Source organism: Pezoporus flaviventris, unplaced genomic scaffold (genome assembly GCF_033815535.1).
Source record: "Pezoporus flaviventris isolate CSIRO_AGI_PZ_B2104156 unplaced genomic scaffold, CSIRO_AGI_Pfla_v1 ptg000036l, whole genome shotgun sequence".
NCBI lineage: Eukaryota > Metazoa > Chordata > Aves > Psittaciformes > Psittacidae > Pezoporus > Pezoporus flaviventris.
In genome coordinates this window covers 6,796,003-6,804,839 of record NW_026892584.1, presented here as the reverse complement: position 1 = coordinate 6,804,839, position 8,837 = coordinate 6,796,003, and positions in this window count along the sequence as shown.

The window sequence follows — 8,837 nt, the reverse complement described above, 5'->3', positions numbered from 1 at the left end:
AAAAATACACACTTGAACAGTCTTGTTGCCTGTGAAGGGGTTTTGGTGCTGTCTGTACTGGTGGCAGTGGTGGCAGGACACAGCCCTCGGTACTGGAAACCGTAGTTGCTGGTGCGCTGTGAGCTGATACCGGTACCAGCAGTGTGGTTAGTGTGCTTTCCACAGCCTGAGAAGCACCCAGAAGAGCCTTACCTGGGGTAGAACTGATGCTGGGAGGGCAGCAGTACTTGAAGGGGCATGGAAGAGCTTGGCTCAAAGAGCTGGTTGAGGTCCGTGTGGAATTGTTTCCCTCCTTTGAGCACATGGGACAGGTGTAGAAAAGTTCAGACCATGTTTAAAATTATTTCAATTTACTGCAACTAAGAAATTTCAAAATTATAAATGTGCATATATTTTTAGAAGAGCTTGAAATTTGCATATTGTCAGTGCATTTGGTTAGCTTGCAGCTGCATAAAGTCATCCTGAAACCACCTTCTTGCTGTACTAACAATAAAAGATGGCAGTAAAGAGGGAAGTTCAGTGTTTGTACTTGTTCATTTTCACCGACTTAAGCAAAAAAACTGCCAGTCATGTCAAATTAAATTATATGGTTTCGTATTTCCATTATATTTATATTACACTGTATTACTGTAGTTGAATTAGACTATTTTCCGTGGGGTCTGGGCTGTGACTACTGAATTTAACTCACTTTACGCAAGAGCTACCCTTAATTAGTCTTGAGCTGAGAGCAGAATTGCTTTGACTGATGCTGCAGACCATTGCAGTAGCAGAATACCAGACTCTTAAATTACTACAAAAGAGATAGCTACTGTCTGAACAGCTGGAACTGGGCAGATGACTCCAGAAATTTTTCCTGCTGAGCACCTCAGCCACAGGGAGATGGCAGTCCTTGGCCAGGTCCTGCCAGACATTACCAGACTAACCTGACGGACTGTCTCCTTCTGCAGCTCCTTCACCCACCACTCATTCACCAGAGCTCAGGCACCTCACAGTAGGATTTCTGGGAGTCCCTGCTTTGGTCCTAGAAACAGGAATTGGGGGAACTATCATTTCAGTGTCTGTGTCTCTTCTAAACTGGCCAGCAGTTCTTGATGCTGGCAGTGGCAAAGTTAGCATGTAAAGGCATCAAAAGGAGCATTGTTGCCCTGATCAGAAATGTGTCATCAGTCCACTACCAACAAATAATTCACTCGATCTCTCATGAAAAATACATTGTTCTATGGCAATGATGTACTTAACCAGGGGCAGCTTTTGTCTCTTTATGGAGAAAGAAAAGCGTTTTAGCATAGTAGTGGTGAGATTTTGCAGTTGCTTCAAACAGTCATCCTCAGCATCTGATAACTGAAGTTACCCAAAGCATCAATCCTTAAGCCAAATGCAAACAACCTTCCACGACCACCAGGAGAGCACCACTGGCTTGGCACAGCACTCCTGGGAATCACTTCTCTTCCATTGTAACTCTGGAGATACGCTGGATCACCAGCAGCTGGAAGAGCAGCAGTATCACCTGAGCCTTTTTAGGCGTTAGCTACAGCTGTCAGAGGGTGGTTTCACCATTGTAAGTGTTGTGGTGTCATCAAGGCAGCCTAATCAAAATGCTTCCTAGGTGATTGGGTTTGGATGAATTAGATTGTGCCTTTCTACTCTTACCTGGCTCCTAAGAAGGTCACCAGAAGGAAAACATAAATGCTTATGGCAGTTTTATCAGTGTTTTTCTTCACATCATTCAGAGCCAAGGAGAATGGGAAGACAGGTGCTCTACAACTAGTATTTCATGTGGAACCACCAGCTTTCTGATCCCTGCATGGCAGTTGGTCATTAGCCGCTCAAGGAGCCTACAACAGCTCAAAGCCAAATCAAGGAATTTAATACTGGGTTTATACATAGAGACTGCATAGGTGTGATTTCTCTTTGTGAAGCCTTCAATAATCAAGAGCTATGTTTAAAAAGACAGGAGGACTTGAAAAAACATATTTTTCTTCTACAGCCAAATACAGAACTCCTGTAGGGGAAGCCTAGGCTACGGGTCTTGAACTTCACAAAAAGGACAGGCCCAGTCCTTTGTCTGTGGAAGTCACAAGTGAAATCCTTCTGTAAGAGGAGCAAGCTGAACGCTTGCTGCAGAACCCTTTTCTAATAATACAAAACAACCATTTAAAACAGCATGCTGACAAAGGAGATCACGATAATGTTTTAGATGATTTTAAGTTCTGTAAAGAGAAATAGAATATACCATAAACGTATTCTGATCTGAATATGTGTTTTCAGACCACAGTCTGAGTACTACAGATGTGCTGATTGCTGGGACAGGCCTCAAAAGGCCAGCCTCATGAAGAGGGTTTTGCTGCATTTAGATTGCTTTGAATTGTGTTTGCCATTATGTGGAAAGAGATGTTTTCATAGAATGATGACCTCATAAGTGCTGGTATTCATAGATACATTGTTTATGTTTCAAAACTGATTTAAGTACAGCCTTGCTAGTATTCAGAAAAAACACCTAGCAAAATACCTTCCAGGGAGTATAATAGCTATTCAGCAGGTATCGACAGCAATCTCCTTCAGAGGGTTTTATTTTGAACTTCTGTAAAGGAACATTAGAAATTAATTTCAGGAAGTGATATTCTCCCACTTACTTGCCTCTCTACTGTCCTGTGCTTACCAACTTTCCTAGTTTCTCCTTCTCATTGGACAAATGTTGACAAAAGTTTTTAAAGAATTTACCCAGTATGAATCAGACTTTTTTTCTTTTATGTTTGAGTTTTTTTAATTAATTTTTAATTAAGGATGTTCTTTGCAAGAAAGCTCAAAACCCAGGAAAATTATAGTGTGATATGAGGAAATTGTACATGTTCATGCCACTGTCTACACTGGCAATATTGGCACGGAATCAACCATCCATTTTTACAAATATTTGCAACTTACTGTAACTTTTTCCTTTCATAAGGGAAGTGTTGTCTTCAGAAGCTAGAGCCTTCTCCGCATGTGTAGGTAAAGATCTTCACAAGCTGCAGTCTATGGCCTAATGAATGCCAAACTATAGATTATGTAGAACAATATTCAACAATGCTGAAAAACAGGAAAGGCACGAATCACAGAATCACAGAATCCCAAGGGTTGGAAGGGACCTCAAAAGATCATCTAGTCCAGCCCCCCTGCAAGAGCAGGTTAACCTAGAGTACATCACACAGGAACGTGTCCAGGCAGGCCTTGAGTATCTCCGATGTATTGCTGACAATTCAGTGAAAAGAAAATTAATGTGAAAGAACTTGAAATCATTAATTTCAGGCCTATCTTGTTGTCTGTTTTTTCTTTGTCTCTTCATTCTTGACTGGCCACATATAAATTGCTATAAAAATGAATAATCTTTGATATAAATATAAAAATTAGGAACAAATGTCTTAATCAAACTAACAAATATCTCAAGAGCCTTCTCATCTGCCTAGGTCTTGCCAAAAGCTGTGCCAGCACAGCTTCCCTCACCTAACTTAGGAGGGTGCCTACATGTATGCTGCAAGCATACTTCTCATTGCAGATTATTTTAGTAGTAAAGGGCCAAGTGCTGCAGTATTAGGTAAATGCAAACATCCATAGGAAGCCAGAGAGGTTTTTTTGAGGAACAATGTAATGTCTTTGTAATTCCCAAATCTGTTAATTAGCTGCAGAGCAGACAAAAATCAGAGATTAGGCTGCACTGCCAGTATTTGCTAGTAAGACCTCTGTGGGGTGTTGTACTCATTGTATATGTGGTATCTTGTGCAGCGAGGATGTAGTGCACAGCACAAGAGCTTGCACAGCCATCATCCTTGCAGTATGCTAAGCCAGTGCTATACCTAAGCACTAAAAATGGGTCACATCCTCTGTGCCTTCTGTGGGTAGCCTGGAACAAGGATGTGGTTTCTTGTCTTCTGTGCATGAGCAAACCTATTTGGCATATCTTCAAATCTTTCCCACACTGAGAATTGGAGGCTTTGCCCCTAAATGAGCAGTGTTGACTAGAGGCTGCCTGTGTGTTTGCCAACTCCGTGGTGAGTTGATAAGGTAACATCAGGTAACAGATGGGATTGCTTACACAGTGTGATCAGGAACACAAGAAAGGGGATGGTATAACCTATGGACAGAGTGATGCCTTGCCTTTTCTCTGCATTTTTCTTGCTGTCATTGATCAGCAGAAAGAAAGCTCAGACTTGAATTCTGTGGGCTGTTCTGTCACAAAAAGAAAAAATAAATAAAATAAAGGAAGTAGTATTCTGTTCCAATTAATTGAACAAACTGATATAAATTCCCTGCTTAACTTGCACTTTGCATATCCATAATCTCTGCACTACATTTTATGTATACTTTACCCTTGGGTAAAAATTTGTGAGCATGTAAATGCTTTCTCATATAATCTTGCTAAAGCACGCTCTTCCCTATAAATATTCATACTACTGCCAAAACATTTGCAAGCTTTCCCCAAAGGTGAAATATGTGTAATGTACTTTGCCTTCTGGGTATAAATATTATCCAATACATTTTGGTTAATATGAATACACTAATTATTCTTGTAACCCTTTTTAAAAGGGTCATCCTCATGATGTGAATTTTTTTTAAATGTAATTACAGTAATTGGATACTTAATCTAATTAAAATTGGCTTTATCTTTAATAGGAATTTTTCTAAAGAGGCAGAATGACAACTGACTTTCTGATAATCACTGTTTTTTTTCAGCTAGAGGATGCACTTAATACAGTAGGAACCAGAGAACATGGCCTCTTTACTACATGCCAACCACCTATAGGGCCAGTTAAAATATAATTTTATCCATGACCAGGCAAAACTTTCACTTCACTTAGAAATAAAATTTCTTCATCCTGAATCGATTTCTTTGTGGCTCAAGTACATATAGTTTAGTGAGTGTTTATTGTGCTGACTATAATGCAAAACTTCCCTTAAAGAAGATTCTGGGGGAAGTTGCCAGCCTCAGAAAGCCAGCCTCTGTTGGTGGCTGTAGGCTCATTCCCATGTATGATGAGCTCCACTGTCTCCAGAAGGTGCACCTGGATGGACCCCAGAATGCTTAGGGTGCATGGCAATTCCCACTGAACTCAACAGAACTCCAACACAGAGGTCATTTGAATTACCTCCTGGGTACTGATCCTGGGATCAGCATTTGTAGTGTGTCCTCTAAAGGCATTTACTTGCACAGTGTGACTGGCAGGACTGTCACTGTTCAAAAGCTGAAAGCTATTTTGAGTCCACATTGCCAGGTATAGAGTGCATCCTTTACTGTGAGAGGCCAAGTAGAACAAGGCAGTGGAAAAGCTGAGAGTTGTGTAAGAATGAGACTGGAGAAGTGGATTCATGTTGCTAGCGTCAGACACCTGTGATATACACATTTATGTTGCAAGACATGTTTGACTGATTGGTGAGAAATTGATATTTTAAGGTGTGATTGACCTGATCATAGGTGGAGGTCTACTTTCAATTGTGATAGATCACACTATATTTTTATTTCTTGACAATAAAAGGTGCTGGGGGTGCCTTGCCCCGAGTTTGATAGGCACCCTGTAAATGTGAATATTGAGCCAGATGAACGCCACCAACTGAGAAGAAACACAAACCCCTGTCTGTGGAGAGCAACAATTCATTCAGGAAGAGCAAAAGAGAATACCAGCCTTAGAAGCCAGGTGGGGTTCATAAAGTTTTGCTCCCTGGATCTCTAAAGATGCAGAAGCCCAGCTGAAGGCTGGGTTGAAAGAAGTAAGAAAAAAAGGAAAAAAAAAATATCTTGAGAAAGAAATTAAAATCCATGGTAAAGTGTGTGATTTGAACTGTCATTGTGAAACAGTTCAAAACTGGGGAAGAGCTTCCCTGATGAGCTCAACAAATGAAAATCTGGAAAACAAACAGAAAAGGAAATTCCTGTGAGCAAATATGACTGACCCATACCTGATGATGTTACAGAGATGGCACTGTCTGCAAAGACACTTTGTCATTGGATTGGTGTGAGCCCTTGACATGCTGTTTGATCCAGCCATCAGGCTGAACTAATGGGAGCCCAACTTATATCATAACCTGGAGAACACGGCTTCAGGTTGAAATATGTGGAGGCAGATCTTTTATAAAGCTGCTGCACCTTTCATGGTCTTTGCTTCTAGCAAAAGGCATTACTGGAAGCGTGTTTTCACATGACTAAAGTCAATGAGAGATATTTAGTAGAGGAACTAAACATTGTTTACAAAGAAGGATAATTATCTACATCTACAGAGTGATTGCTAAAAAACCCACCCAAGATTGTGTTGACTGTGCCAAATCACCCCCCTCCCCTTGGTTTGTGAGGTACCTGCACTGAACTGAAGTCAGTGCCAGTTGGGGATTCATGAAATTGCCAGAAGAGTCTTCTGGGTTTCAGCCCCACAGCATGGTATCTGCTATAGCAAGACCCACTTGCAGGATGTCTGTGGCAAAGTCCAGTAGAAAATCCGTGCTCCTGCCTCTGTAAATGCTTCCTGTGCCCCTCACATCTGCCCAACTGCTGCACCTGGGGAGTCTGAGCTGATAGACCGAAACACCAGCCTTACAGTTTGCATAGGAAGCTGTGATTTGTGCCCAGAGAGTTTCTGCTGAGCTCAGCCCTCTTGTAGCCTCCTCCAGCAAGCAATCAGCTGATGAACAAAGAGAACTGGTTGTATTATTATATTACTTTTTGATGAATAAATATGCATCTAGTTCTGTTGAGCATGATGTAGAATAAATGAGGAAAAGGAGGATGGAGATGATGTAATGATTGAAATGCTATGTTTCAGCACCAAACTGTATATATACATTTGATACAAAAGAGGCTTCTTAAACAGCTATTAATGTACTGAGAAAAAAAAAAAATCATTAATTTTGGAGTGAAATTAGCACTGATTAGAAGAAGTATTTCAATTAAAAACAGTTACCAGGGAAAGTTGAGCATAAAATGAGTGCATAAAACAACACCAGAAGTGCCAAGGCAAGCCTCAAGCTTCATCTGAGAAGTTCCGGTGGTCTTGAACTGTAGTCTTCAGCTTATTAAAAATATTTGCCATGTGAAAATATTTGATGCTGAGAATATTGAAAAGCATGGCCTTTCCCATCAATTTGCTTTACCAAAGTGATATCTTTGTGTAACCTGAAACATTGGATCAAGAAATAAACATGGAATCATAGAATAGTTAGGATTGGAAAGGACCTTAAGATCATCTAGTTCCAACCCCCCTGCCATGGGCAGGGACACTTCACACTAAACCATCTTACCCAAGGCTCCCTCCAACCTGGCCTTGAACACCACCAGGGATGGAGCATTCACAGCTTCCCTGGGCAACCCATTCCAGTGCCTCAGCACCCTTAGAATAAAGAACTTCTTCCTTATATCCAATCTAAACTTCCCCTATTTAAGTTTGAACCCATTACCCCTTGTCCTGTCACTACAGTCCCTAATGAAGAGTCTCTCCCCAGCATCCCTATAGGCCCCCTTCAGATACTGGAAGGCTGCTATGAGGTCTCCACGCAGCCTTCTCTTCTCCAGGCTGAACAGCCCCAACTTCCTCAGCCTGTCTTCATACGGGAGGTGCTCCCTGATCATCCTCGTGGCCCTCCTCTGGACTTCTTCCAACAGTTCCATGTCCTTTTTATGCTGAGGACACCAGAACTGCACACAATACTCCAGGTGAGGTCTCACAAGAGCAGAGTAGAGGGGCAGGATCACCTCCTTTGACCTGCTGGTCACGCTCCTTTTGATGCAGCCCAGGATACGGTTGGCTTTCTGGGCTGTGAGCGCACACTGAAGCTGGCTCATGTTCATTTTCTCATCAACCAACACCCCCAAGTCCTTCTCTGCAGGGCTGCTCTGAATCTCTTCGCCTCCCAACCTGTAACTGTGCCTGGGATTGCTTCAACCCAGGTGTAGGACCTTGCACTTGTCATGGTTAAACTTCATAAGGTTGGCATCAGCCCACCTCACAAGCATGTCAAGGTCCCTCTGGATGGCATTCCTTCCCTCCAGCGTATCAACCGAACCACACAGCTTGGTGTCATTGGCAAACTTGCTGAGGGCGCACTCAATCCCACTGTCCATGTTAGCGACGAAGATGTTGAACAAGACTGGTCCAAGCACCTATTCCTGAGGGACACCACTCGTTACTGGTCTCCAGCTGGACGTTGAGCCATTGACCACAACTCTTTGTGTGCGGCCATCCAGCCAGTTCTTTACCCACTGAGTGGTCCATCTATCAAATTGATCAAATCATCTGTTAGCCTTCATTAAGTTTAAAGCTTCCAAATAGAAATTAAGCATGAAGGTGACACTGAACCATCCAACAGGGGCGTTTGTAGGTTTGGCAGTACTTCAGAAATGTTGTAGGAGGTGAGAAAAAGGGAGTGTTGTAATGGTCAGCTGCATGAACTGTCATATTTTCAGAGCTGAAGATCCTTCTAGTTAGTGATTTTGCTTTGGGGTCACTCTTGGCTACTCAGTACAGAGAAGCTGGGATGATAAAGGCCAGCTCGAAAAATCTGAGCTCTTCAGAAATAATTTTAAGTATTGTAGAATACCCGTCCCTATTTATGAGGCCAATTCAAACTATGCTTCTTGCAGTACTCTGTGACTGAGTAATCTTGGTAGATGCCCATCTGAATGCTTATAAAAACAAGCAATTTGGTTATGCAATCTGTCTTGGGTAAAAACTCTGCATTGCTGATGTTCTGTCCAGATAGGCTTATTGGAAAACTAATATCAAGCATAGCCCTAAGCATGAGAGAGAACTATTGGCAGCTGAAGGGAATAAATGTGTTCAGGGAGGGAACAAAGTCTGTTGCCTCTCTTCTCCTTGCAG